We start from the raw sequence: 27071 nt of genomic DNA on the forward strand, positions 1-27071 counted from the left end.
TGAACAGTGAGCTGCCAAAGAAAACAGAGATTAACCTAAAATACAAAAACTCCCTAACAGAATTCTCAAATTGCCTAAACTCTCGGCTATTTCTCACCAGTCCTTAAATTATTCCCTTAAAACTCTGAGAGGTCACGTCCAGGGTAACAGTGTCACTCCCCAGATGGGTTTGCTGCGGTAACTAGTATCCTCGCCACAACCAACCACCCGGTACGTCCTTAACAATGTCACGCATCAACCTAGCGTAATTGGCCAGATGAGAGAACAGTAAAGCTACGCACCTGGCCCAGAAAGCTTTCACGCTTCTGAAAAAAAGCAGCTATTAGTTTCACTTGCAGGATGCAGGACGTGGCTACAACAGGGGGAGCCCCACTGCCGCCCCAGAAAAGTCGCTGCTGGCCCCAGGGATGGGAGAGTAGTTGGGGGGGAGAAGGAGTCTTGTGCCAATAGGAAGTCACGCTACGCTCCTCCCTCCCTACGGCGTTTATCCAAGGTCAGTAAAACAGAATCTGGGGGCGCCAGACCCTGGGGGGGGGGGGGGGGCGGGGGAGGAACCCGCTCTGGGTTTTGAAAAGAACAGAGAGAGAAAGAGAGAGGAGGGTCAGCTCTGAAGCACAACATACCCGAGTTCGAATCCCCCACTGCTGATCACATGTGTGACTTTGAACAAGTTGGGTAACTTCTATGCCTTGGTTTCCCCATCTGGAAAATGGGCACAAGATGACAGCTCTTACCTCCTGGAGTTGCTGGGAGGGCTGGACGGTACTCACAATGCGCCTTACACGGCGCGCGGCCCCCCGCCCCCCGTCCTGGGTCCTGGGGCTGCCCGAGCCCCCACGACTTTCTCCGGCGCGCAGGCTGCTCCATCCCCGGGAGCCTCCCTCCGCCCCAGGGGCGCCCGCCGCAGCCCAGGCCCCCGACCCCCGGGCGGCACGAGCCGGGCCCACTTGTCAGAGGGGCCCCTGGAGCTGCGGGGAGGGCGACGACGCACCTGTCGCGGCGCCCCGGGCCCCAGCAGCCTCCCGCAGCCGCGCTGGTCCTCGCGGGCACGCCCGTCGGCTCCGCCCGCTCCGGCTCGGGCTCCCGCGGCTGCCGGCACTTCAAGCCTCCGCCGGCGCTGCTGCAACGTCGCGGCGGGATGACGCAACGGGCGCCCGCGAGTGAGCGCGGCCGGCCCCGGGCGGGGGGGCGGGGGGGCGGGGGGCGCCCGGGCTCCGCGTGCCGACGGCGCCGAGCGTGCGCGCAGGGGCCCGGCGGGGCCAAGGCTGCGGCGGGGGCGCCTAACCCGACGCTCACTCCGCCTAGGCGCTGAGTCACGTGAGCGTGTGGCGCGCGCCTGCGCGCTGGTGCACGTGCGCCGAGGGCTACATTGTATCCCTTCTGCCCAGCTGGAGGTCTGCACCTGCCGCGGCCCTGCCGGCAGCCCTCGCCGGGCCTCTGGGGGTCCCGTAGGCCTGTGCGGTCAGCCTTCGTGAGGTCTCTTTTTTTTTTTTAAATTATATTTTATTGGAGTTCAAATTGCCAACATAGAGCGTAACACCCAGTGCTCATCCCATCAGGTGCCCCCCTCAGTGCCCGTCACCCAGTCACCCCACCTCCCTTCCACCACCCCTTGTTCGTTTCCCAGAGTTAGGAGCCTCTCATGTTCTGTCTCCCTCTCTGATATTTCCCACTCATTTTCTCTCCTTTCCCCTTTATTCCCCTTAACTATTACTTAATTCCCCAAATGAATGAGACCATATCATGTTTGTCGTTCTCCGATGGACTTACTTCACTCTTCGTGAGGTTTCGAAGCGTATACCCAAGTCGTCAGGCTTGGGGGAGGTGGGGTTTGGGAACGACCCGGTTGTGTAATTTCTGGGACAGTGGCTGAGTCACAGTGGAATGGACTCAAGCAATGGAATAAAATGAGATGAAAAAGAAATAAGGCTTTGAAAGAGCCGGAGTCTAAATTGGCCAACCTTTAGTTCTTCCTGCGGCACGAAGAAGTGCTTTCACGGTATTTGTCATGCCGTTGGCGAGGCCGATGGTTATGAAGAATATTAGCAATTTGGAAAGCAAAAGACAACCTTTTACACGCACCTTAGCAACAAGCATTAAGTTTGAACCAACACATGGGAATACAGACATAATTAAGACGGTATAAATCCCTGCTCTCACACTCTGCCACCAGTCCTCACCTCCTCTGTGCACATTAACCCTAACGGGCTCTTGGAAACACATCTTCCATGTCCTCCCATCAAACACCATCCAGAGCTCTCCACAGTCCAAATGCCTGAGCCTGGCACACAAGGCCTCCACTGGTAGAGCTCTATTTTCCCCACTGTTTTCCAGGAGGAGCTCCCACTTCAACCTCTCTAGTCCCTAGTCAAGCCATGGGCTTCCATACTCTCATGGTCACACCGCTTTTTCCTAAATTCTATAGTTCTTCCCTGAACTAGATCTCCAAGCCTTCCCTCATCTCTCCAGCCCTCAGTAATCACACCCTTCTGTGAAATCTCAGATTTACTGTGGTGCCACACCTTCGGTCTTTATCAATATGTGTCGTTCTTCCAAAAGATTATGAATTTATCAATGTCAGTAATTTGTCTCAGTCTCTTAGGTAATAACAACAACACTTTGTTATTGCAAACACTCAATAAATACTGTTGAAGCTGTGGAGCAAGAAGAAAAACAAGAATTCCTTTTCTTGAACTTTCTGCTTCTATTCCTAAATCCATCTCAAAATGGAGAGATATCCTTTTAAACCAATCCAAACTGTAGGAGAATTAAAAAAAAAAAAAGATTGAGCTGCTTAAAGCCAAAGACCCTGCCTTTATTCAACCCAACATACCCCTTAACTCCAAGCACACACCTAAGTACTCAAGGACTGTATTGATGAGAATACGATGAATTCTAGTCCCAAAACATCATGACATTTCGTGTATAGATTACTGGTCCCTGGGCAGCCCAGGTGGCTCAGCGGTTTAGCGCTGCCTTCAGCCCAGGGCACGATCCTGGAGACCCAGGATCGAGTTCCACATCGGGCTCCCTGCTTGGAGCCTGCTTCTCCCTCTGCCTGTGTCTCTGCCTCTCTCTCTCTGTGTGTGTGTGTGTGTGTGTGTGTGTGTATGAATAAATAAATAAAATCTTAAAAAAAAAAAAAGACTACTGGTCCCTGACCAAAAAGAGAAAGAAACAAGGAGAGGAGAAAACAGAGGACAGTCTCAGGGTTTGAAGTCACTACTAAAGAGAAAGTGATGAGAAATTAAGTACAGAGAGCATTGCAGGAATGAAAATGGAATCCAGAGGGGAAAATCAGATTAATTTACACAGAGTTTATTTGTAGGCAACTCTTCTGTAACACCCATTGCACAAGAATATCCTGTACTTGTAGGAGATGTGGATTGCAGTACAAGTATTTCAGGTTACATAATGAGAATTGTTTTTAAAAACAGTTGTCATAACAATATGTTTTATCAACAGAACAATAATAATTTATATAATCCAGTCTGGCCAGCCAGGATGGAGCAACATTGACTAAATTTACTCTCCTACTAAAACAACTTAATTAATTAATTAATTAATTAAGCAGCAGTGCAGAACAGTGGTCAATAAGGGAGAGCAGATGCATGCAGTGAGCACTCTGACTACCTCTGCTTACTGCCTAAGAGAGCTGCCAGGTAGCAGTACAGAGAAGGGAAGCCAGGAAGACCTAGACAGTCTCCTTTAGTTGAGGAGATAGAACTGGGAGATCGGGAAAGCTGAGACAGTGGGAGCCGGGAGTAGAGTGCTGGAGAGAAGAGAACTATACGGTGAAATGGGGAGCTCTGGAGACCCACAGAAGATCTTGCTCCAGTCTTCCAACTGTTTAGCACGTGAGTGTAAGCTACCCCAGAGTAAGAGCCACCTAGATAGAGAGAACAATCACCAAAGCTTGCACAGGGCAGGGAATTGTTTCTGTTCCCACAAATCAGAGTGGAGAGATACCCAGTGATCATACAGGACAAGGAAGAGGACCTGAGCCTGGGACCCAGATCAGAAACCTCATAATTCATGGCTTATGGGCAGCCCAGGTGGCTCGGTGGTTTAGCACTGCCTTCAGCCCAGGGCGTGATCCTGGAGACCCGGGATCGAGTCCCACGTCGGGCTTCCTGCATCGAGCCTCCTTCTCTCTCTGCCTGTGTCTCTGCCTCTCTCTCTCTCTCTCTCTCTCATGAATAAATAAATAAAATCTTTTAAAAAAATTCATGGCTCAATAGGTCTTGTCTCAGTAGTGAGGTAAAAACAGTGACAGAGTAAATGCTACTCTGGTCCTACCAAACAAATCTTAAAAGCCTGCCCCAAAAGGATTGAACTGTTTCCAAGAACAAAGTGTCCCAAAACAGAGCACAACAGTACTTATAGGAAATCAGAAATATCCAGTATCCAACAAGGTAAAATGCACAATGTCTGGCATCTAATCAAAAATGATCAGGCATACAAAAAAAAAAAAAGTAGGAAAAAATGGTCCATATAAGGAGAAAAATCAATCAATTGAAACAGTCTTAGAGGGGTCCCTGGGTGGCTCAGTCAATTAAGCCCCTGCCTTTGGGTCAGGTCGTGATCCCAGGAGTCCTGGGATGGAACCCCACAATGGGATCCTGGCTCAGCAGGGAGTCTGCTTGTCCCTCTCTCTCTGCCCCTCCCCCCTCCATTCTCTCTCTCTCTCTCTCTCTCCATCTCTCTCAAATTTTTAAAAAGAAAAATAACTGAGTGATGGGCCCTGGGGGCGGGGGGGCACTTGACAGGATGAGCACTGGGTATTTTGCTATATGTTGGGAAATCAAACTCCAATAAAAACATACTAAATAAATAAATAAAAAGAAAACTAAATCAATGGAGTCACAGAAATTATAGAATTAGTAGCATAGGACACTAAAAAATAATAATAACCGCATTCTATATGGCCAAGGAAGTAGAAATATGGAAAATCTTTGAAAAGCCCCAAAGCAAATACCTAGGAATCATAAAAACATTGTCTGGGATTTTTAGCACACACACCACTACATGTCTTTGGGATGAAGAGCAGATTAGACATTACTGGGGGAAAAAAAAAAAAAAAAAGAGGTTAAAGAACCTGAAAACATTGCAGTAGAAACTATCCAAAATGAAATACAGGGAATAAAAAGCCTTAAAATATACACAAATAGGGTATCAATGAGCTTAACATACAGATAACTGGAGTCCCTGAAGGACAGGAGAAATATGGGAATGAGGAGGAGTCAAGGGAGGACAGGAAAAAAAAAGTTGAAGAAATAGTAGCTGAAAACTTCCCAAATTTGATAAAAACTATAAACTCACAAATCCAAGAAGCTCAACAAACTCCTAATAGAAATATGAAGAGCACTATACCAAGGAACATCATAATTAAATTGCTTAGAACCAGTGATAAAATGAAAATCTTAAAAGCAGAGAGAAAAAGATACATCATTATGCAAAGGAAGGAAGATAAAATGACAGCAGATTTCTCATCAGAAATTTGCAAACAAGAAGTCAGGGAAGCAGCATCTTTAAAATACTCAAAAAACTGTCAATCTAGAATTCTTTACCATATATATATGAAATATATATAATAAAATATAACATATATATATGTTTCAAAAACAAGACAAACTATAGACAAGATGGTCATGTGACTCAGTTCTGGGCAATGTGACCTAAGAGAAAATCAAATCAAGGATTTCCAGAGAAGGTTTTCTTTCTTAGTAAAAGGGAACAGGCAGCTGACACTACTTCTTTTTCACTATATTCCCCATTTGTTCTGTGACAAACCCAACACCACCAGCCACACATCACTGGAGTTTTGTTAAATCTCTATTGGTTTAATCCCGTAAATCTTGTCTGTTACTCACACGCAAGTGCATTCCTGACTCATGTTTAATCTTGAGCACAATTCTAGCCACTAGAAAGACTCAAATATGTAGGGAGAAAAGAAAAAAAAAGGAGCTATGAAGTAATCCCTACCAGTGTATCTTGCTGGGGTTTATGGCAATGAAAGTGGCCTTAGAGCATGTCATTTAGAAAGTACGTTAGGCCAGAAGAGAATGGAACACCTCTGACTCATTTTTATGACATTTGTGGCAGAATAAGGACTTCAATTCTACTCGAAACTGATTTATTAGTAATGAAGCTATAAATAAATTCCAATAATCTAAACAGGATGCAGGCAGGCTTCTGGGAGAACTGCCTTGCCATCTCCTACAGGATGGGCTACCTGATAATACTCAGTCCCCTGCCTCCTACCCCCAAGAAGGCAGGCCAGCAGGAACTAGGTGGGGTTCTGGACTGTCTTTCAGCCATTAGCTGTGCATCAGTTCCAGAAGGGATCTGGGGCACTGGATCAGATAACTCGTGGAGCAGGGTAATTAAGAAATTAGCTCGTAAATCGAGGTTTGGTTTGATTGATTGATTGATTTTATAGCTGTTAGTTCATTCCTAAGAAATGGAAGGTATTTTTTTCCCTTTCTCCCAGGAGTGTAGCCAGGCTCTTTGGTTTAGGTCTCAAGATTCCCCAAGCTTTTAAGGGAGGCTGAGTAATTGCAATTCACTGCCTTTTTATTACTGAAAGTCAAAAAATGAAAAACTATTGATTGGGTTGGTAACCAAGAAGACAAAACCTGAATGGGTCTTTTGTTTGTCTTGTAGAATCAAGCTGGGCTGTGTGAGAAGAGATTGTCTGAGAAGGGGACAGGGACCAGCATGGCCCAAGCACTGAGAAGGGGCTAAATGTTGAGGGTGCTGGTCCTGGATTCCATATAAGATTGCTTCATGCAAGGCCATGGAGGTGGCCAGTCTGCAGAAGGAGGGTCACTATGGGAGGACCCAAAGGATTGGAAGTCTAGATTCTTGAGAGCCTCAGTGAAGATCCCAGTAGCCAAATGTGTTGTAGAGAGAAGGGAGCTTCACCTACCACTTGGGGCCTGGGCATGGAACAATCGTGAAGGAAACTGGCTGTCAGGCTGTCAGCACTACCCAAGTGCCAGGATAAGGGAGAAGAGGGGAATCCCCAAAATGATCACTATTGGACTTCTACGGATCCGCAACAGGAAATTATTTCAAAATTCTTTCTTTCATAACGTACTGAGAGCCCCTTTTGTGCCAGTCTTTTTAGTCACTGAGGATACAAGATGAAGATCTAGGGAGGTCACACGTAGAACCTGCCCTTGTGAGGTTAATAGTCTAATGGCCTCTGGCAGGTTGGGAGGGAAACAAGTTATGGAAAGGACAATGAAGAACCAAACAGCCTCTGTCACAGAGGACAAAAGAGGTGACCAGCATTAAAGAAGGTGGTCAGGGAGGGCCTCTCTGCCGAAGGGGCAGCAACCCCAAGGCTGTGGTCCTAACCGATACTGGCTATGTGCTGCCACGGGCCCCAGCATCAAGATCTGGGACTTGGAAGGCAAGATCATTGTAGATGAACTAAAGCAAGAAGTTATCAGTACCAGCCGCAAGGCAGAGCCACCCCAGTGTACCTCTCTGGCCTGGTCTGCTGATGGCCAGACTCTGTTTGCTGGCTACACCGACAACCTGGTGCGTGTGTGGCAGGTGACCTGCCATTGGCACCCGCTAGGTAGCTTTAGAAATAAAACATTGGTTTTCAAAAATAAAAAATAAAAAATAAATAAATAAATAAATAAACATTGGTTTTTCTGGAAAAAAAAAAAAAAAAAAGGACCTCATCTGATAAGAGCCCAGAGAAGAGCTTTCCAAGAAGGGGGGACTACGTGTGCCAAAGCCCTGTGGGAAGACAGAGCTGGCATACACAAGTGAGCAGTGTGGGCAGGAGTTGGACAAGTGAGAAAGTGGCAGGGGGAGGTGTTGGAAGGCCAGAAGGGCCAGATAAAGCAGGGCTTTTTAAGTCATAGTAAGAACTTTTGAAAACTAAAAATAACATTGTGAGATGTGTTTAAAATATCATGGAGGAATTCACAGGCCCCTTAGAAGGATGAATCCAAACAGAATCCTGGGTTTGTGGACCTGGCCAACGTGGAAGGAAGAGGCCATGACTCAGGAGCTGTGATGCAGGCTGGGGCCTGCCTGGGGCAAACTGGCTGCAAAGAATCTAGGTAAGAGGAAAGCACATTTTGTAAGGTACCATTGGTTGGGCACTTTTTATGTGCCAAGCACTACTCTAAGGAATCCATAGGCATTATCTCCAGCAATCCTCTGTATCAGCCATGACACAATCTGGAAAAGAGCCTGTGCTGGACCACCGGAAGTGTGATTTTCCTAAACTTCTTAGAAAGGTCTTGGGAGAGCTAAAAGAGCAAAAGGGGACTGTGAGGCAGCCCAGAGATTAGCAACAACAGATCAGGACTCTAGGACTGGAGCAACGAAGTAAGATATTAACAGAACTGGGAGCCAGCAACATCTGGGACCAAGGAGAGAGGGGCTGCTTAGGAGGACCCAAAATCACAGAGCTGCCACTGCTGGAGGTGCCATCTGGCAAAGGGAGGGACACTTTCTGCCCTCCCTCCACCTGAAAGCCCCTCCTATTGGTTGAAGCAAACTGTAAAGAAGCTTAAGGAATGAGTTTGCAGGAACCACTCCTCTCCCAGACATAAAGTAGAGCAGAGAAGGATGAAGAATGGATCTGAGAGCAAACAGAAAAACAAGGTTCCCATCTTCCTCACAGCCCCATGAGCCAGGAATAATTATTACCCTCATTTTTCAAATGGAGAAACCGAGGCATGTGGAAAGGTTAGGTGAATCCAGTACCTGGAAGAACCTCAATTTGAATTCAGATCTATTTGATTCTGGAGAACAAACACATAACATACATTTTCAGCCAGCTTAGATGAGAGCCTGGTAGTTAGAGAGGACAGGTCCCAGGTCTGAAAAGCATATTGTAACGTTAAATCCCACTCTATAAAGATAAGATACTCAGATGGGGTTGGCTTAAGAACTGAGCTGAGTGAGGACATCAGTGAACCAACCCTGATTCCTTCTAGCAGAATGTCTGAGAACTCTGCAAGGACTTTGGGGCCAGGCATCCTGGGTTCCAATCTTGGTTCTGCCATTCACCAGCTGTGTGACCCTGGGCAAGATATTTAACTTCACTGAGCCTCTCATTTTCAAAGTGGATTTGGTCATGTCCACTACCTTTTTGGGTTATTTTGAGATTATATGGAATAATGTGTGCAAGATAATTAGCATAGCACCTGCCACATGGTTAAGATTTACTAAATAGTAGCTATTATTATGAGTGTTAGTAGTCTCCTTTTGCAGAGACTTTTGGAGAGAAAAGAGAGATCCAAATTCTCTGAGCTTAAATCCTGGCAAAGAATTTGTCATCAAGTCTCTGGAACTCATATGAACTCTTAGGGTTACTTTGTTCTAGAAAGGGTGTCTCTGTATCAGTCAGGATGGGCTAGGTTATGATTCAGTAACAAATGTTTCAGAGCCTTAAGATTACAAAGTTTATTTTTTTTACCTATGCTACATGTAAACTACAGCTTATTATAGAAGCTCTGCTCATAAAAGTCACTGATGGAGGCTCCTTGTTGATACAGACTTCCTTTTTTGCTGAGGCCAAGAACAGAGTATAAACCATGCAATGGCTCTTAATCCATACATTGCTTGTGTTCCCATTGCATTAGTTAAAGCCTTATATAAAGCAAGTGGCTGAAGAAATATAATCCTACTATGTGCCACAAACAAGATAAATATTTATGAACAACCCTAATGACCTTCAGAACAACCTCAGTGAAACTTCTGGTTGGGATGAATAAAACAAAATTCCCAATCTGGAATGAAAATATTTTGGAGCTTCTGACAAGCCAGACTATCCTATAGGACATCATAAAAGTTTGCATTTCTGAAGACATATAGTTTTGTTCCTACATATTGCTTAGGGTCACTTGTCTGAAAATCACTGTTGGCTCCTGAAAGGTATTGTCAAAGGTGGTTTCTGGAGTTGAGATGCTACCTGGAAACAAGGCATCTTGTCTTCCGGAAGAAGGATCTGAATGTGGACTAGATTGTGAGTGCCCAGACTTATCCAGAGCCCGTCTACTATTACACAACCTGATGTCAGATTATCAGATACTGAGGGGTTGCTGAGCAACTTCAAATTCTAGTGGAAGGAGCAAGGCCTTCCCTTGGCTTTCACAACCCCATGCTCTCCTGGATTTCTTTCTCCCTACCTAGGTGCTTTTTCTTGGCAACTTTTTTTGGCTCAAGGCCCTCCTTTATTCTTATTCCCTACTCTCCCAGCACACCAGGAACCTAGGAGTCATTCTTAACCTCTTCCTGCATCCAATCCAACACCAACTTCTAGCAATTTAACCTTCTAAATAGCTTTAAACCCATCATCCATTTGCCTCCTCTCTACCTGCACTATCCTAATGCAGGCCATCACCATGTTCCCTGGGAAGCACAAAACTTACTACCAAGACTCCTGCTTGGTCGTCAGCTTCCCACCCACCACTTTCCCAAACATCCCACACATCAGCCAGAGTGTGCAACACCGAGCATTTCAAACACTGCATTTCTCCGCCTGATCCCCACTACGAGTGATTAAAATCCTTTCTATTGTTCTTGCAGTTTAAGGACAGAGGCTTTGGACTTTTAGGACAGAGACTTTAAGAAAAATTCTTCAACATGGCCTCTAAGCCCTGGCCCAGCTAACACTTGCCAGCCTTACCACCCTCATCTCCTCCCACTTGCTCTTTCTGTCTGACTTTGTCCACACTGGCTTGCTTTCATTTCCTTACAAAAGATGGCTCTGCTCTTCTCTTGCACATACTGCTTCCTCTGCTGGCAGTGGCCCCCACCACAACCCCCTTTTTTCTCTACAGTTCATGCCTCATAACACAGCTCAGTTCCCACCTCCTCATGACAATCTTCATGGATCTCAGACTGTCAGACCCCTTGTCATGTGCTTCTTCCCCATGGGACCTATCATAATTATAATTAAAGACTCCACTATAAAACTAGTCATTTAACATCTACCTGTCCCTCTTAAATTCTTGACCTCTCTCATTTCCTTCTTTATTTCCTAGTACCTAACAATGTCTTGCACAAAATAGATGTTCCAGATGTTTGTTGAGTGTCTAAGATGGGATAAATTATTTAATAAAGGAGAGTGTAAGTGGCTATTATAATTATTAATAGTCACAGACAAGTATAACTTTAAGAGTGGAAGCATTCAAGGAGCAATACATGAACCATAGAGTTTTAGGGGCTCAGGACTCCATGGGTCTTGAGAAGCATGTATCCAGCTTGGCAGAGAAGTAGGAAGCAGATTACTGATGCTCCCCACCCCCCCACTCCCACTCCCACTCCCTGGGTCCGAGGAGAGGGAACAACATAAATACCAAGGAGAATAGGGTCCCAGTTCTCCAGTGGTGCCCAGTAACACAATGGGTGATGGTCTTCCATGGATGAGTATCTGCAATTGAGAACAAGGCAAAGCAGAGGCTGGGAGGCAAACACACATGTGCCCAGGACACTTGAAGGAAGGAATTTGAAAATACTTGATAGCTAGACGTGGCTGGAGATAGACTTACTTTTATTTCCTCCTTAGAATCAGTTTTTGTCTAAAAGGAAAAAAGTTTTCATGAAGAGGACAAAGAGAAGCAGAACTACATTGAATTCTAATGAGATCAAAGTAAGCTTTAGAATACTTTTAAAGACATCTAGTCATATTACTTTTGGAGACATAGAAGCTCCAAGATTTTCTTTTAGAAAATGTATTCTCTTGGATGTTCTAAACATACTCCTTAAACTGTCTTTAGCTTTTAACTTACAGATTTCCCCAAATGAAAGGTTTACAAAGATTGTTATCAACACAGTTTTCAATTTTCTAAATAACCTGCTATAAAGCAAAACTGGAACAAGCATAGTATTAATGATTAGCCGTGATTTTTACCAAATCTTTCCTGATGGTCGTCATCATATTATTCCATAAAATATTTGAAATGGATTACAAGGATGATCTCCAACATGAAAGTAAGAAATTGTTTAATAGGCTTTCCATAATCCAGAGTCACAAGGTACAATCCCTCTGGTAGCCCCATTTGGTTATACCGATGATTGCACAGGTCAATGAGTTTGACCCTTCACTCAGGGTGACTTACACCTCACCCATTCCTCTGTACCTCCAATTCTGTTAGGATATGGCTAAACAGCTTTCCCCTTTATCAAATTATTTTATAGTTACTTTTTCCAAAGGCTGTTGGTTCTGGTCCAGTGTTCCTACTTTACCTCCATAAATCACTGGCACACATATGTAGATTTAGCATGCATCCATGAATTGTAGAATTACTAAGAACCACTATAGGTCACAGAAGGGTTTAAACAAACCCTTAATATTCACAATGTTGGTTTTCTCTACCTTAATTATAAATAATGTTTTTAGAAGATAGTCCATAAATTCTAGGTCACCTGATCATTAATTGTTGAAAAATATAATCTAGGTAACAGATGAATTATATCTAAAGCCCCATAAATTAATCAAATCCTGGAATGAATGAAATTTTAACCTCCCAGAGATAAGGCTTAGTCAACTTAAAGCTCTATAGGGTCATGGCATGCCTTAGGTACATGACCTGAATTTTTTAGTAGTGATAATAACAATAAAATTATCTACATAGTTAGTAACCCCATTTTATAAACACAGTGATGCTTAGACAAATCCTAATTAAAAGAGTAGTAGCTGCCTCTCCTCTGCACATGACCTGCAATCTGCTCTTATTCACAAAACCAGAAGTGGCACGTACAGGAATCCTATTATTAATTAGGCATGTGCTTGAAGATTACAACATGACTACCATTCAGACACATCTGAAATGGTAATTATTCTCAACTACCAACTACAGCTTGACAAACTACATGACCCAGAACCATGAAGGATCTTGGAATATTAAATACAAACTAAATCTATGGTTTTAATCTCTCTATGTCTCATTTTCCTCATCTATACAACAAAACTAGTAATAGTATCTGCTTCATATGGGAGTTGTGAAGATTAAGAGTTAAAATATGTAAGGCATTAATGGACAGTGTCTGTTGTATAGCAAGCAAAATATAATGTTTGCAATTATCATAAGAGTTTCTTGGGAAATGTCTAGTCCAGGAGGCTTCATTTGATCCAGGTTCATAATCAATCAGTGTGGTAGTTCAGAATCCCAGGCTTCCCCAGCTCCAACCCCAACAACCTCTCTTTTCCAATTACAAATAGAGTTTTCCTTCAATGACTACACTATGGATTATGTCACTAAAATCTTGAAAGCAGTAGTTCCTAATTTCTTGGAGTCAGGGGAACACTTTGAGAATCTGATGAAATTCTAGACTCTCTCCTGAGGGGGGGGGAAAGTACATGTAAAAGTGTGCATTTAGTTTCAGGGGGTTCATCACCCCCACCCCCCAGAGGTCATTCATGGACCCCAGATTAAGAAGCAGTGTTTGAAAGCATGGCTTGGAAGACAGCCGCATTTGGGATCTTGTTCTTTTAACAATATCTAAAGCAAGATGAGACAGAAATACACATTTGCACATTGTAAAGGAAGTATTAATTACTATTAGCCAGGCAAGTACTTTCCAATAAAGGATTTTGATGATGATGAAGAAGATGAAGAAGAAGAATGAAGAAGAGGAGGAGTCTTCCAAAATGGATAAAGGTAGGTAAACTAAAGGTAGACTTTGTATTTAAGTAAGCTAAGTATGCAGCAGGGCTTTGAAACTGCGTGGCTGTTATTAGCAACTCTAGAGGCAGTTTGAATAACTGATTATATCTATGGCTTTCTTTAAAACCTCCAACAGGCAAAATATTATCACTGGGGCTCTTCACGCCTGTTCAATGATTCAGACACAAAAGAAATGCTAATTATGAGAACTGGGCTGTGAATTCTGAGAGACCCTAGGGACAAAATGATTATCTGGTTGTCTTATGTTGCTGGAAATTTATTAGAGTGTTTTAAGATTACATTAACTGGTTTTCACCTTAAGTGCTCTGCCTGGAGAAGCATTAAAGGCTCCTGATAAGAAAGATTTCAAAGAGGTAATGGCATCAGCCAAAAGATCTTTTGGGTGAGTCAGGGGTACTGTGAGGAGAAAAGCCCAAGTGAGGTGGCTGGGATCAGCCAGGTGGTGGGATGGGCTTGCCACAACCAAAAGCTTCCACTTTGACCTGGGCTCCTTAGGCCCCTCCTCATCTCCAGTTTCCAACAGCGACAAATGCCAGAGACCAAAGAGGAAGAATAATATATTTACAACAAAGGTCAGAGAATGAGGCCAAGGACCTCATTTCTGCTCCATTATGGTCTCAGATTGCACCTCTGCCTCTAAAATCTTCCCAAGGCCCAAAAGTGTTGACATGCTGTTACCACTGTGGACATCTGCTATCCTCCTCTCCATCACAGCTCTAGTCCCCAAGGCCACCCCTCTTCTTGAACCATCCCAAGCTCATCCTTGGCTCAGGGATTTCTTATTTGTCTCTGCTGTTAGGAACATTCCTTTTCTGGATATGCACATGACTCAGTCTTATGTTTAGGTCTTAGCTTATTTAGCAACTTCCTGTTCCCTGCCTCATCACTTTCTTCTGTGCTATCCTATTTTATTTTATTTATAGCACGTGTCACTATCTGATAACAATCTTTGATTTGTTTTCTTTATATTGCCCATCTTCCCTGTTAGAATGTAAGCATAATGAGAGCAGGGAGCTTCTATGTCAATCACTGTCATGGCCACCCCTCTCTCCCGTCCTGCCAGCTTAAAACAGAGAAACCACTAGATATACATTTGTGAACTAAAGGAATGAATGCATAGGATTAGCATTTGCTCTGTGCCAGGCACAGGGTTGTAGTTTTTACAAATACTATCTCACTGAATTCTCACACCAACCCTCCAAGGTAGGTATTTCTCTATTATCCCCATGGTACAGATTAGGTTTCAGAGAGGTCATGCCACTTTTCCAACGTCAAAGCTAGCTTGTTACAAGCTAGCAAGTAACCAAGATCTGATTTGAATTTAGGCATGTTTGACTCCAACACATACACTAAATCGGGAGTCAGCGCACTTTTTCTATAAAGGGCCAGCTAGTAAACATTTAAACCTTTGGGGGCTATATGGTCCTTGTCACAACTATGCAACTCTGAAGCAGTATGAGAACAGGCATAGACCATACATAAACAAATGGATGCTCTGTGTGCCCATAAAACTTTATTTACAAAACAAGTGGTAGACAGGATTTGGCCTAAGGGCCATAGTCTCAGACCTGTTCTTTAAATCATTATTTGATATATGCTATGGCAGAAGGGGGTTAAACAAAAGAGGGGAATAAAAGAAAAAATTAAAATATGTGCTCTGTGCATGGTGAGCCCCTTTCAGATAAGAAAGACGGCCATTTTCAGTTAAGTTTTAACTTAGTTAAAAGAAAAAAAAGGTGGAATAGAAGACAGGGTCCTGGTAGGAAACAGGACTCTACTGATTCAACTTATTGACTGAATTATGGCCATCATCTACAAGTACAGTAGAGTTTAATTCAATTAAGCTATTCCATTTTTACCAAGGTTCCATTCACAGTGTAATTACACCTGATTTCGCATCATGGGAAGTATACATGATGCCAGCATCTGAACAGAACCACATAACCTCCCATTGCAAGCAAGCTCCAAAGAGTCAACATTGAAGGACCAAGTGTAGCAAGCCACTCTTAAAATTCTTCCTCTTTCAATAGTGAGCCTAAAACCTTCGGTCTTTCCTTCTCAAGCAAGCTTATGAGTTATTGGCAAGAGATGAAAGATTCGATATGAATCACAGCTCTGAGCCAGCCCATTGGGAAGGGGCACACTATTTGTGCTTATGGTCATTCATAGGAGCTCTTGAGACTGAATATCAGCATTAAAGCAAAAGATCAACTCACCAGTCCCTTGGGCCTGGGCTAGACGGTAAGGGCTGAGCTTTGAGAAGGTGGGAGGTAGAAGGACAAAGGCAGTCGTTTTTATAGCGCTTGGCTGTGCATCAGGACAGGCTAGTGTGGCTGGGGTGCCCTGGGGGGCTAGGCCTCCTCTCCTGCTCGGCTTTTCTCTCAGGAAATCCTAGGTCATCAGAAACCCATTAGACAAATATTCATTTCTCTCTTACCCTGAAGAAAGAGTGCCTGTGGAAACAGCACGTGGTGCTTAAACCAATAGGCACATTTTCCTCAATTTGTATGCAATTTTCCAAACTTGGGCTTTAAATGTTTGGGCAAGTGACAAAAATTCAAACTTTAGTTAGTTCTCCTGAATCTTCTCCTAAGCCCATCAGTGCCCCTCTTTGTAAAATCCAGTTTTAGCGAGAAGGCTGCTAAATCAGTTTCACCAGGTCCCCAACCTCCCATATCTGATCAGGCTCCTCGGCCTCCACCATCCCACAGGTGTTGTCTGACCACCCCAGCCTGTCTTCAGTGAAGAATCCTGTTAGGTCAGTTTAGCCAGAGTCCCCCCACCCCCACCCCAACCTTGCTGTTTCCTCTTAGTACTTTTCCATCTGCTCACTGCTACCCTGCTCCTTGCCCAGGCTGTATGTGGAGTTGAGTCCAATCTGTGTTCCTCACTGTAAAAACCCCATCATGGTGGTCCCTGTGCTCTGGTGAGAGTCCTAAAGCATCTGCCATACCATGTTTACAAGTGTCATTGAATATTTTGTTTCTTTAACACAGGAAAGCAGCCCTAGCATGGAAGACTCATCATGTGAAGGAGAACCTACAGATGCAAGATCTGCCCCAGCTCTGCCATTAACCTGGGTGCCCTTCCCTTCCCCTGTCTGAGCCTGTTTTCTCATTACCAACAGAACAAGTCAATCTCATACATATCTTTTCACCCAGTCTAGTCCATCTTTTTGTTATCTAATACCTGTCATATTTATTATTGTTTATAGTTATTATTTAGGTCGATAGGTATTAATAAAAGTGGATTTCTATTGAGCACTTAATATTTACTAGGATTGCACTATATATTCTAACATTTCATTCATTCATTTCATCCATGTATTCTAGCATTTCATTCTCAGAGAGACCCTAGTGATTGCAGACTTCTCAGATACAACAGCTGAGGTTCAGAGTAGTAACATAAATGTCCCAAAGTGAGACAAAGAATAAGTGACAGAGCTGGGATTTGAGCCTGAACCTATTTTTTTCCCCCAAGAACTTCATTTTCTTCATGTTGCCCTAGCCCCTGGTCAGAATCTGACAGGAGAGGAAAAGCAACGCTGATAAGTCACAGAGCATGAGCTCCCCCTTCCTCAGTTCCTTATTGTCACCATGCAGAAGTGAACATGAAACAATGGCCTCTGCAAATCTCTGGTGATTCTCCAGATCTGGAGAATCTTTATCTTCGCTAGAGAAAGGCAACTCCTTCAAAATGGACCAAATAAACAATCTGGTAATAGAAGAGATTGGGATGGGGGGCTCTCCTTTAAACAAACAGTTGGAGTTCTTTTTTTTTTCTTAAAGATTTTATTTATTTATTCATGACAGACAGAGAAAGAGAAAGGCAAAGGGACAGTTGGAGATTTTTAAGAAGACATATCAGTATTGGCCTGACCAGGAATCAGGGAGCGGGCATGTGGTATAAGAAGGGTAGATTCTTAGAGATGGCAGAGCAAGGCTGATGAAGTTAACAATTCAGGCAGATCTGATTCTCTCAGGGGTGGGGAAGAAAAGAAAATGAGCTTAATTATTGAATGTCTATTATGATCTAAGGCCTTTTATATACAGTAAGCATTAGGTCTTGACAACAGTATACAAGGTTGATGTTTTATAGATGAGGTTAGTAAGAATACAAAGAGAGATTCTCTCTTTTTTTTATTCTATCTCCATGCCTGCATAGACACCATTCTAGTTCTTACTCAGATTTTCATGAAGTAGTAGCACTTACTTTATGGAGTGTCTGTAAAAAATATTTAGGCTACAAAACTTAATATAGTGCCTAGTATATAGTAGGTGTTCAATAAAACAGGATGGATTAACAACTCAGTGTGGTTTCTCAAACTGAGATAAGTATAATCTGATCTAATAGTTCTCAACTGGGGATGATTTTGCCCCCAGGGAGACATTTGGAAATGTCTTCAGATACTTTCAGTTGTTACAAAATAGAAGAAGAATACTACTGGCACCCAGTGGATAGAAGCCAGTTTGCTGCTAAGCATCCTACAATGCACAGGACAGCCAGCCCCACAACAAAAAAATTATCTGGCCCATAATGTCAATAGTGCCAAGGTGGGAAATCCTGATCTATTCCAACATGTTTTACAGATGAAGAAACCATGACCGTGACAGATAGATGACTTGCCCAGGGCCATATAATTGATTGATGGCAAATCTGTGATGAGAAACATGCTTAAGCTTTCTACATTGTTCTTGCCAGACCTCAAGCTGCTGACCAGCCAGAGGCTGCCTGCTACAAGAGGGATGAGTTCAGTGGAAAAGAATGTGCTGGCCAAATAGCCCAGGCAAACCAAATACAATTATGTAAGTTCAAGTGGACCAAGCCTATTGCCCCCCAGTCTGGATCATACCCTGCCTGAATAAGCAGCCAGGGCAGATTCCAGAAAACTAGGGACCAACGCTTGGAACACAGAGTGCTCACTAGAAGCCTTTGTTGCCTACCAGTTGCACACCCCCACTTTTTCTTTTTCTTAGTGTTGCAAACCAAAACATAATTATCAAGTCAAGGAAAGAATTTTCTTCTAGGGGCAGCCCCGGTGGCTCAGTGGTTTAGTGCCACCTTCAGCCCAGGGTGTGATCCTGGAGACCCAGGATCGAGTACCACGTCGGGCTCCATGGATGGACCCCGCTTCTCCCTCTGCCTGTGTCTCAGCCTCTCTCTTTCTCTGGTCTCTCATGAATAAATAAAATCTTTAAAAAATAATTTTCTTCTAATAATTAAATAGGCAAGTTAAAATATGAATGATTAAGTGGTGGTATCAGGTCAAGGTAGAAATTGCCAGAAACTGATTCTCTCCAAAAGATACTAGTTATTTGCATTATTGTTATCACCAGCAACAATTTTTTGGCATCTTACATGCCAAGAGATGGGTTAGGTCCTAGAAGAGAGATAGGAAGAAAAGTGTGTTCACCAATATCATGCACAAGGTACATCCTTGACCTCAAGAAGCACTCAGTCCAAGCATGAGAGTCTCCTTTTGTATTGGCCATCACAGACCAAAACCAACATTGCGGAATGGTAAAGGAAAATCTTCCTTACAGCTAAATTATCTAAACCTAGCATGAATCATTTATTTTAAATAACCCATTTTAAAAGATTTATTTATTTATTTTAGAGAGAGAGAGAGCACAAGCAGAAGGGGTAGAGGAAGAGGGAGAGAGAATCTCAAGGAGACTCGGTGTTCAGTGCAGAGCCCAACATGGGGCTCAATCTCACAACCCTGAGATTATGAGCTGAGCCAAAACCAAGAGTCATTGTCCAACTGGCTGTGCCACCCAGGTGCCCCTTAAATAACCTTCAACACAGAAACATTCAACTAGAGCCCAAGAACTTGGACTTTACCACATATAGTATTGAGATTTGGCTTGACTGATGGGCATTTTCTTCTATCCGTCAAGCTTCTTGGGGACTTCTGATGCCCTCTACCATATCTAAAAGGTGGGATAACCAAATGCAGTATGGGATTTAATTTAACTAGATGAGATCCTTTGACCCCAAGATTTCCTAACCTCAGCAGATGGATGGAAACCCCCTAAAAGGCTATTCCCGGCCAAGGTACGGGCATCTTTTCCAGCAGTTTCTAAGCTGCATCTCAGTGGGAGATGGAGATCTGGGTTAACACAACTCTGAAGATCAACTTTTATCTTGCAATTTCAATGAAAAATTAAACATCCTGATAACGCTGAGTACGAATCGCTTTTATTTCCATTGCAACTACTTTCTGAGACAGATAATTCCCCTTTAGATTTTCATGAGTTTGGCCCAGAAATTGGATACTCAAGGTATTAAACATACAGCAGCTTGAGATGCCAAGAAAACAGCAGTGTCTATTTAAGGATTTGGCCTCCACGGCCAGCTAAGTGTCTTTGGGAGGTGGGTAGAATTTGAATACATCAGCTCCACCAGTCTGCTACAGACTGAGAAACAGACATTAAGAAAGATACCCCAGGGGTTCCCACTTGGGTTTGGATGTAGGTTTTAACCTTGGTGACAAGCAGTTTGTTAGGCAGTGCTTCCCAGACCTTGAGTATCATGGGTGTTTAGCTATCACTAAACAATGGATGTGGACTTTTTTATTCTTCTTGGTCATAACATTAAAATTAAACACAACACAAATTGATAATCTACAAATGCCATCATCTCATAAAAGAAAGAATGCTTTGACATCCCAACAAACAGGAGGGATAGACTCTCAGAAGGAAGGGAAGTTCCTCCAGCTAAATACATAGTACTAAAGGTTGGCTACTTTCTCCTTAGCTCTTAAATGCCCATGGATTAGAAAAACATCATAGACCAGCACTCATCTGCAGTCTGGAATGTGGGTACTGGTAGTAGCCGCTGGAGTTGCTGGGAGAAAAATTACATTTGAGACCCAGCTTGAACAGAGGGGGCATTCCAGGGCAAGGACGGAGAGGAGGGAGGAGTAGAGGTGGAAGGATAAAAGTTGCCCTGAGAATAAGCCACTCTGCTTTATGGTGGCTCTCTACACGTGGTAATGCTACCCTAAACTGCTTGTCTAATTACCCACCTTTTCCACTCTGCTTGAGTTCCTTAAGAGCAGTGGCTGTGCCTTGTTGCCTGAGTCACAGAACTAATTAGTTGGGGGGCAGAGGTGGCAGTGTAGGGAGAGGGCATTCGAAAGACCAATGGCGAAGCACCAGGAACACACAGTCCTGCTTCATGAACCTATACGACCTCACGATTGGCGATTAGAGGGCACATTTTCTATGATCTGAATCATGCATGCTGTTTCTGGCTAGTGCAGTGGATAGGGAGCCTCACCTCCATCCTACCCAACAGGCTCACCCTGAGCATCATCCCACAAGATAATTAAAATGAGCCCCAAGGGGAGTGCGATGGGGGTTAAGACTGCTACTGCCCCAGGGAGTTGCCAGGGGACCGCTGAGTGAAGGCTCAGCAACTCTCCCGTGTCCCTGAGCTGCCTGGGCAGAAGCAGGGCTGGGGTGTGGAGCCGCCAGCCTCCTGCCTGCTGCTTGATGCCCTTGGTTTTCCCATTGCCGAGTTGAAGAAGAGCTTTCAGTCCCAAGATTTTGCATTTTCCCAGGCCCTTGCTCCTCATAGGCACTCTTAATTTGGAATCCACACAAAGCAAACATCATCCACATTGTTAGCGAGCAGCCCCAAGGTAAGTTCCACAGCAACCACTCCTCCCTGCAGAGAAAGTCCAGCTCATGGGGAAATGGATGTTGCTTTCTCTTAAAACTCGTTTTGGGTAGATTTTTTTAGCCAACTTGATTTCTGGCAAGAGGTCAAGGCTCTCAATGCACAGAGCCAACCTCAGCTAGACTTCCTGCCAAACCCGTAGGGCAGGTTGGAGGCCAAATGTAAAGCTCACTAAGCAAGTGCATGAGGCTAGGAGAGGATGGGGTGGGGAGAGGGCTCCTGGCCCCCTGTTGCTTGAGAGCTCAGGAATGATGGAGCATCTTCATTAGCACTGGCTCGGCCTGCTAACTTAGAGCCCCATTACACAGCTGAAATTCTGTTCATGACTGGAGAACCCAGCTTCACCTTGTAAGATTAGCAAGACTTCAAGTTCTGGGAACTGAATGGTGAGGGTATGCTTTCCATTGCAAATATCCTGCCACTTTCCTTTTATGACCCTTTGGGGAGCATTTGCCTCAGGGTTCAACTTGCTATTCAAAGTCTCTTTGGAAATGCTCTTGGCATGATGTATTATTGCACAGCATTTTTGTGCCTTTCTCAATATCCATCCAGTCCTCTTTGACTCCCCTACCAAATAAAGGTTTTCAAACCCTGATTTCATGTGAAGACAGTTGTGTGAAGTTTCAATCCTATAGCCTGTCTCTCTGCCATCATTGCTCCCTTAGGCATCACTGGCTAAAACTCTGATGTCCCTGGGAGGTCTTTACTATGCATCCTGGCCAGCAAGCAGTAGGTAGGGATTGGCTAACGGGCAGCTGAAGGCAAGAGTGAGGCCCCAGGTAAGGAAGAGGAGGTAGAGAGTTGATATGCCCCTGGAGGTCGAGGGGACAGGATCCCCCATGGGGAAGGTGGGAGAGGATTGAAGACCATTCTTTCAGGAGCCTGAAACTAATCATTTCCTTTCATCTCGCTTGGCAAGCTTAGCCTTTCCATCACCTCTCAGAGCTTCTGGCTTTGTCTGGAAAAAATGCTAACCAGCTCTTCACAAGGGCTGTCACTAAATCCCTGGCCAGAGAGCTCACAAAAGACACTGTGTGCAGTGCAAAAGGAACATGGTGCTCCCGGGGCAGGGTGGGGTGGGGGGACTGAGTGGGTGGGGGAGGGGGTAGTCTTGGGAGCACTCATGGGCAGTCAAGGAAGATGATGCACACATCCCCAAATCCTCAACTTGCAGCTCTGTGCTTGGAATTTCACCAGAGAGGATTGCCTCAGGCCAGTGAATCATTCAAGCTGGACATGTAGGAATCTGGAGGACAAGGACATGGAGAACTTGTTTCTGTCCCTAGGAAGGGGCTTAGAGATTTCCGTCTAGGAGGATCGAGGATGGGGAGTGAGGATGCTGGCCTCCAGCTGGGGAGTGGAAGGAGGTGCTAGAGAAAGAGGCTTCCAGGAGACAGAATCACCCAAGTCTTCCTCCTGGCTTCCTTGATTTTGGATTTCAGACTTTCTCCATCCATGGAGACAACTGGGTAGAAGAGCACTGGACAGGAAGTAGGGGATTCTCCTTTACTCTGACTCTATCTTGCTGTGGATCAAGGGAATTTTAAATACCAGAGATTGGAAACTCAGCCTTAGGAATCATCCAGTCCAGGGGATCCCTGGGTGGCTGAGCGGTTGAGCGCTTGCCTTTGGCCCAGGGCGTGATCTTGGAGACCCGGGATCCCACATCGGGCTCCCTGCATGGAGCCTGCTTCTCCCTCTCCCTGTGTCTCTGTCTCTGTCTCTGTCTGTCTCTCTCTCTGTCTCTCATGAATAAATAAATAAAATCTTTAAAAAAAAAAAAAAAGGGAATCATCCAGTCCATATGCTACACTTTATACTCACAGCCTCTGAGTCCCAGAGAGCTGCAGGTGGTTGGCCAGGGTTACACATACTGAGTACCTACTGCATTCTGGTTCAGGGGACATGTTAGGTGCTTCTATACAATTGATTCATCAGAGAAGTCTTTCCTGTCTAGCTCTCCACCTCCATCCAAATTAGGTCTTTTGTTCTTTTTTCTCACCACTAACAAGAATGGCCTAGTTATTTGTGTGACTTTTTAAAAAGTCCCTATTGCCTCCAATTTGACTGTAACTTCTAAAGGGAAGGGAGTTTCCTCTGCCTGATTCTCCACTGTATCCCAGGGTCTCACACATGGCAGGCACACATGCACACTCAGTGAGAACAGAAGCTCTATTTGCAAAGTAACCCCACGAGAGATGTATTATACCCATTTCCAGATGATGGAAACTAGAGCTTAAACAATGTAAATAACAAGTGGGGAAAAAAGCAAAATTCGGCAGTGGATCTGAATGATCCTGCCCCCCCGGCCCTTCAATGGCTTACGACTCTTCTAACACAGGTTTTCAGACTTTGTAGATTCCCTTAGGCCAGGGGGCCTTGGCTTAGGCTTTTTTGGCTATGAGGCTCTAGAACCAGATGCCCCCAAACCAGTCCCTGGCCTTGTCAAGCCCCATGCTAGATTGTGGTCTAGGCAGGGAAGATGATGGGGAGGACCACACACAGCAGTGAGGAGATCCCCACTCAGCAACTGGGAAGTTAGACAGTGGAACAGGAATATCTGCCCAACAGGAATTTCAGGGGGGACTCATCACCAGACGGCAGTGAGCCCAAAGCTAAGTGTTTGTGAAACCCCCTGGTATGTGGGGAGGGTTCTGGCTTTGAGGCTAGATACATCAGAAATTGAGTCTTGACTTTCACACTTACCAGCTTGGGCTAGTTAATTCTCTTAGCCTTAGTTGGTTCCTCTAAGATACAGGATGATGCTAACCGCTCCCCCTCTCCCCCAGAAGCAGGATGAATGAGATCGGGCAGAGAGAGCCCTTAGTACAGCCCCTAATCAAATCTGAGCATCCAGCGAATGATCGTTTCCTTAAGTTCTTCCTTCAAGGCTGGACCAAATTGTTGATTTGGAGCTCATAAGTGGTTAAACCTGGCTACAAAGGTAGGCAAGAGGCTGAGAGGGAAAGCAGATCCTGACAGAGAGGACATAACTTAAAATTAGAACCCACTCAGGTCAGGGGCTGTGCCCACTTAGCTACCATGTCCTCAAAGCCTTGCTCACAACCTGCGCTGTGGTTCATGTGCAATCCGCTCAGCTGGGCAAACAGGTCAACAGAGCAGATGGGAGAGTTGCCTAGTGTTCTGCTCATTACCCTGATATCACTCATTGGGTTTTCATGGACTCACTCAGCACCAGATTGGCGGGCAGCACAGGAGGGGAAACATGGGCTCTGAAGTCCACCATTTCCTAGCTGAACTTGTTTCTTGATATAGCCCCCTTGTCCGTTAAATGGGCTGACACTCACCTCACAGACTTGTTGTGAGGATTGAGTTAATAAGTGTAAAGCAGTTGGAACAGGGCCAGACAGGGAGAAAACACTCCATCGGTGTTACCTGCTATTACCAGTAAGAGTTTACTGGGTGTCACATGCCACTAGGCCTTGGGGGCCCAGCTGGAAGCAAGACCCATTGCTCCACAGAGCTCCAAGTGTAGGGGAGCCAATGGATAAGGACACAAGACATCTTAAGGCAATACAATTAGGATCCAATGAGGTGCAAGGGGCCCTAACCCCGCTCCAGAGCAAGAGGCTTTACTCAAAGATGCAACTAATATGTTGACTTGGCCAGAGCAGGGAGCAGGGGTGGGTGTGAAGAACGAGCGTCTGTGTGGTGGGACAGGGATGGAGAACGGTGAGGGAGAAGGACGGAGAGGTGAGCAGGACCCAGACTATGGTAAATGGAAGAAGTTCTCCCAAGAGAGCAGGAAAGAATCTGGCCCCGGGGGTACAATCTGCTGCCCTGGGCTTTTCTTCCCTCTTGTTATTTCCCTTAAAATTATGAGGGGGAAGCAGGATTTACTGTGATCAGCAACTCAGACCATTGCTCTGAAGAGTCTCAGGAAATCCAATGTGTCCCCAGCAGAGATAATTCCCCGGGGGCCACAGAGTCACCAACAAGAAGAAGGGTCCTCCCACCACCCTGTGGAGAAGCTTTGCAGGGCAAGGTGACGATTACATCCCACCGAGACCAACAAAGCACAACCCGGGTACAAAGAGTTCAAAATTAGAACAGCCTGGATGGAAACATTTGGAAGTTAAAACAACTGCTGTGACTAGAGAGAGGAAACACAGTAATCTAAAATGCACAGGAAGGGGCGCCTGGGTGGTTTAGTCGGTGACCCGTCTCCCTTCAGCTCAGGTCATGATCTCAGGGTCCTGGGATCGAGTTTGGCATCAGGCTCCCTGCTCAGCAGGGATTCTGCTTCTCCCTCTCCCTCTGCACCATCCCCCTCTCCTGCTCGTGCTCTCTCACATTCTGCTCTTTCTGAAATAAAATAAAATCTTTTTTAAAAAAAAATTAGAAAAAAAATAAATAAAAAAAATAAAAAAAAATAAAAAAAATTAGAAAAACGCAGAGGGAAAACCCAGTTTTAATACCAACTTACTCTAAAAGCCTCTTTTTCCACTTAATGCTAAAATAAAATGATGTTTTTCTTATTTTGCATCATATCCTCCCCTCTTGACTATGTCCAGCCAAACCTCACAATTAGAGAGGACAGTTCTGTCCTCATTCCAAGTGGTTCAATCCCTGCCGCCACCACATGGAGCTCAGTTTGCATCTGTAGCGAGGAAGTTCTCTGACTTGTCCTCCATCCAACCAGCCCAAGTGCAGAAAACACTGCTGAGCTGGGAGCTTGGTGGGGATGAGAACAGTGTACTTCACACAGAGATCTCTGACAAAGTGGAGACAAATTCTCATAAATGCAGTGCTCGGCCCCACTCTTTTCTCTGTGGTCAACAGCACAAGGATTGGGGTCACCCAGCAGGACCTTCAAAGGCCGTGTCCTATTTGCAGATCAGATCGGATAAGTTTCAAGCTAAGGCAACTGAATTCCTCATATGGTGCCCCAAATCCTATCAGAACTTTGGGGTTCAGTGGGAGACGATGACAGACATGCCAATGGAGGGGACAGACCTCCAGGAAGGACTTCATAGGGAACAAAACACTCAAATGCCAGTGATGCAATCATGCTCACACCTCTTTCCAGCTGCAAATAACTCACATCTTGGCTTTGCCTTTCTGTAGAATTCCAAGATTCTGAGTCTTTTTTTCTTGCACTTTCTTTTTCCACTTTCTCTGCCTCTCCTGTTTTCCACTCTGGGGCCCAAAGCTCCACCCTACCCCCCATTTCAAATATCATGACATTCTAGGAAATTAGACCTCCCCCCGCAAAAAAAAAAAAAAGTTACCTGTAATACCTGTATCCTTGACTCTGTAGTGTTTGAGGGATTATTTTCAACCAGCTGATTAGCAAAGCTGATGAAGACTCATCAGAAAATAGACTCTGCCTGTCTGTAGCTTCTCTGGGTGTCTGTATGGCTGCAGACCGAAGGACTTTGGGTGCTCGGGAGTAACCTCAGAAAAACTCCCCAGGCAGCAGCAAACCTCTCCCAGCACAGTTTTGAAACACCACAGGAGGAGGAAGCCTCTTTAATCAAATAATAACCAGCCAGAGATAAGGCCTGCTAGGCCGAGCTCGGCCAGCCAATCACCTGCTTCCTTCCGACCGCAAGGACAAACAGACCCAGGCTTCTGGAGTGAGTTTCAGGCCTCGTTATAATTTAATGATGCTGCAAGTGGTGTCTTCTTGGCTTTGCCTGGTGGGGATTTTCTGACTTAGGAGTGAAGCTTTGAGCTCAGGAGCCTCATTCT

General features: G+C 44.8%; 1 protein-coding gene and 1 long non-coding RNA gene across 5 annotated transcripts in view; one reads left to right on the forward strand and one right to left on the reverse strand.

Moving 5' to 3' along the window:
* Window positions 1-26782, reverse strand: part of GPAM (glycerol-3-phosphate acyltransferase, mitochondrial) — a 62258-nt gene extending 35476 nt beyond the window's left edge. Inside the window, exons 1-2 of one of the 4 annotated variants that reach the window (XM_025467196.3) lie at window positions 992-1147; window positions 624-702 (exon numbers count right to left, since the gene is read on the reverse strand). The gene's annotated coding sequence lies outside the window, so the exon portion shown is untranslated. Of the gene's footprint in view, window positions 1-281; window positions 420-623; window positions 703-734; window positions 864-991; window positions 1148-26608 lie in introns of those variants that run through there. The other 3 variants (XM_025467198.3, XM_025467195.3, XM_025467199.3) reach the window with 3 other exon arrangements.
* LOC112672339 (uncharacterized) lies at window positions 352-16938 on the forward strand. The gene is made up of 3 exons (XR_003144210.3): window positions 352-493; window positions 13549-13643; window positions 16667-16938. It is a non-coding gene; the product is annotated as an uncharacterized LOC112672339 (long non-coding RNA).
* Window positions 26783-27071: the final 289 nt, after the last annotated feature.

Source organism: Canis lupus, chromosome 28 (assembly GCF_003254725.2).
Source record: "Canis lupus dingo isolate Sandy chromosome 28, ASM325472v2, whole genome shotgun sequence".
NCBI lineage: Eukaryota > Metazoa > Chordata > Mammalia > Carnivora > Canidae > Canis > Canis lupus.